Here is a 4,003-nt window from a genome sequence, read left to right on the forward strand (position 1 = left end):
TATAGTGTTGGAAAGTGTTTCTAGATGATCTGGCTACCCATGCCTATCTTTTTTTTAGCCAGATATGGCGTATATATAGGTATGTGTTCGATTTTCCTGTGATTGCCATTTTTTCGTTTTTTCCCATTTCTTTCGAAATTACTACGTACTAAGGAACTATCACAGAGTAATGATTCCTCTAGATGTTTATTTGTCGGAAAATTTTGTTTACTTCTTTTTTGATTGAATATCATCAATTTTTTTTTAGCTAAAATATTATATTGTTTCACATTTTTGTTTTTTTTTTCGATTTTATTTCCCTTCAAAAATTTTTTTTTGGGTCAGAATTTTAATTTTATAGTCGTAAAATAATCGACAATTATCCAGCAACCCACCATACAATTTTTATGCATATCCAAGAATAATTAGATTAGTAAATAACACCTTGAAACTGACATACCCTTCCTACATTTCAAGTGGCAGATTAGGGAGTCTGAGTCAGTGTGGTTGGCGGCCATTTTGTGGACATATCCGAAGCGTAAGTTGCCCTATCTATATATATTCTGGTTCCCTATAGAATTTGTGATATTTTGGTATATTTTTACCTGCATAAATATCATATTATTTATTAAATATATGTATTTTTTTACGAATTTTCTAAGTACTCAAAAAATGACCTTTAGATATGGCCCCTGATATAAATGTAATTTACAAAATAATGAAGATTTTTTTACATATTTCTATTTTAGGATAACATATGTTTATTCCCTAAAAAAATTAGCCACTTCCTATTTCATTTGGGTACCCAAAAAAATTCATGAAATTTGGACAAATTTTTTTGGCCAAAAAAAGTTACCCTTTTTTCTCATTTCAGATCTTCACCTCCATGGGTCTGACTTCATCCAAAATACATCAAGATGTGTCCTAAACATTCAAGAATTAATTCCTAAAAGGATTTGTGTATATATGTATAAACTTTTTTTTTATGAATTTTTATGTCAGGTTTTTTTTTTCTACTTAATTTTTTAAAATATTTATAATAAATAGTTTTTCTGCAGATGAGTAGTATTTATCTTTACAGTTGTTTTAAGCATTCATTGAAGTTTTTTTTTGGCAAGAGAAAAAAGGAGGTTACTGCAAAAACTGATTTTTCAGGAATTTTTTTTGGCGTCGGGGTCGCTCGCGTCCGAGTATACCCTTAAAGGGGTGTCCGAGGAGCGTACCTATCCAGGGTTAATACATTTGCTAATCTTTTTTCGTCAAACAATAATAGTTATTGTTGGAATTTGGAAATTCACCACAATACAAATACAATTTATGAATTCCTGGATGAAAATGAACGAGAGTTGTTTAAAAGGCCCCAAACGTTAGAATATCTATGCCTTCTTCAATTGTCACACGAAAATATTTGGCTTTTACCGAAAAATTTAAAAGAATATATTAATAGATTAATTCAAATTAACCCTATAATTAAAAATTTTAATACTAGCAAATGTAAAAACACGATGGATTTTGTTGTATTTCAATAATGATATTTATTATCATTTAGTATTTAAAATATATGTCATTTATGCAATTTCATAATATATATATATACATATATATACATACATATATATATATATATATATATATATATATATATATATATATATATATATATATATATATATATATATATATATATATATATATATATATATATATATATATATATATATATATATATATATATATATATATATATATATATATGTGTGTGTGTGTGTGTGTGTGTGTGTTTTATTATACATTATTTAATAGTTTTTCTTCATCTATTTATTAATTAACACACTTCAATTCATTTTTTGGAGTGCCTGTTGATTATATAACTACTGTTTAGTTTATATTTATCTGGGCGTTCCCTAATAATATCAGAAATTTCGTTTGATGATGAAGAAGCATCTAATTTTACTTCGTAAATGTTTTTATCGATCATCTTTATGGCCTGATGTTTTGGTTGTAAAGAACTACATAAAGAAATCCCTTTACACGTCTCTCCCTGAAAAAATATAAAGTAATCATATAAATAAGAAGCTATGTAATCTTAGGTCGTGAATAGATTTCATTCTATCTTTTGCTATAAATGCATTTGTTTGAATATCAATAATAACCATAGGTTTGGGTTTTGGGATGACGCAACGATTTTTAGTTTTATATAAATTACATTCAACTAAAAATATGTAATCTTTTAATACATAAACTATATTATCGGGTATACAGTGTTCATAAGATTCACTCATCATTGCATTGTTTATAACAAAATGATAAGCGTAAAATTTTAATGTAGCGGGAATACCATTAAATTTCATGAGTATGTTAGATTTTTTTATTGTGGTTTCATTAATTACATGGTGCCGTTTACTCGATGCAGATATGCAGTTATCTAATACATTATTAATTTTGTTTACATTTTTAGAAACAGAAGCATTTAATCTCCAACACATAGCAAAATAAGTCAATATATCAGAAGTTTGTTTATTCACACAACTTTCTTCGTACTCTAAAATAAATGGATAGGATTGTGTATAATTATCGGGTTGTATTCGCTGATATAATTTTATGGGGCCTTGTTCAATATAAACTGTCTTTACAGCAAAGTTATTACATTCTAGAAATGAAGCTAAACCTATGATACTGTTATTATTTGCCAATATAATGAAATAAGGTTCTTTATACACGGGACCCTCATCGTTTATATATAACATTTCACGAGTCAATATATTTCGTACAAAAGTTTCCTTTTTCTCTCTCATTTTCTTATATTGAATATTATACGTTTTTTTTTATTGGATTGATACACAAACGATAATTATCAAATAGGATTTCTGTTTCTCGACTAAAGAACGTCATACACGAAAGATCATTACAAGACCCCTTAAATTTTTTTATTAATAATGGGTGGTTTTCATTAACATACCTTCTATATTCATGTTCTTGTGATACCATCATGATTTGTTCATTTTCTCTAACAATCAAATTCATTTTATCTTCTTCATTCATCTCTACCAATATAACATCAAAGGTTAAAATTACTTGTTTTAATCATTTTTTTTCAGTCAATAGTTTTTCATTTTCTAATTTTGATACTTTATAAAAATATCCATTATTAAATTTCATGGAAAATTTATGCGCCGCATACGCTGACAATATTTTTATTCCCAGGTCCGTTAATGTATTATTATTACTAAATAAAACAAACCCCAAAATCTCTGGAGTTACCAAGCTAAAGTTGTAAACATATTCTTTCTTCATTGTTATATTTTTGTTTGAAATATAACAAGGTATGTATATATATGTACCACAAATATATATTTCTTATTTAAACTATTTAGTTTCAGATACCCGTTCTTGATGTACAAGGAAATAGCATTCAAAAATATGTCCAGAAATAAAAGGTGGGGTAAATTTATAACTATTACAAAAATGAACTGAATTATAAAGAATTCTCTAAGGTAATATTGTGTTAGTTGAGGGGGGGTTAACTAATAGTCTTTCATTTAATAATGGTGGGGGTGGTTTGGCGGGATATTTATTTTGATTGCGAAACACAGGAAGATTTATTATTTTATCATATCTACATACTGGACAAATTTTATTATAAGAAAAGTAACGAGATAAACAAAATGGATGAAACTTGTGACCACATTCTGTTATAAAATACTTTTTCATGTCATCTAAACAAATTGGACAACTTTCTATTTTTCCTTCTATTTCCCCATTGGTTACCCATTCACTATCTCGTTTATCACTTAAACCCCACAAAGTATAACGGATTGATTCTTCGTTTGGGGACATTGGAAAATCATATATTGTCAAAATGTATTCACATGGAATTATAATAACTGGCCACGTTTCCATATTGGTTGGGCGTTCTATTGTCCCATCCAAATATGAACCATATATTCGTGTTAAATTGGGAATGAACGATGATGATACTGATTTGATTATTTGTAATCCTGTAGCATTATTATAAAGAAACATC

Source organism: Palaemon carinicauda, chromosome 35, assembly GCF_036898095.1.
Source record: "Palaemon carinicauda isolate YSFRI2023 chromosome 35, ASM3689809v2, whole genome shotgun sequence".
Taxonomy (NCBI): domain Eukaryota; kingdom Metazoa; phylum Arthropoda; class Malacostraca; order Decapoda; family Palaemonidae; genus Palaemon; species Palaemon carinicauda.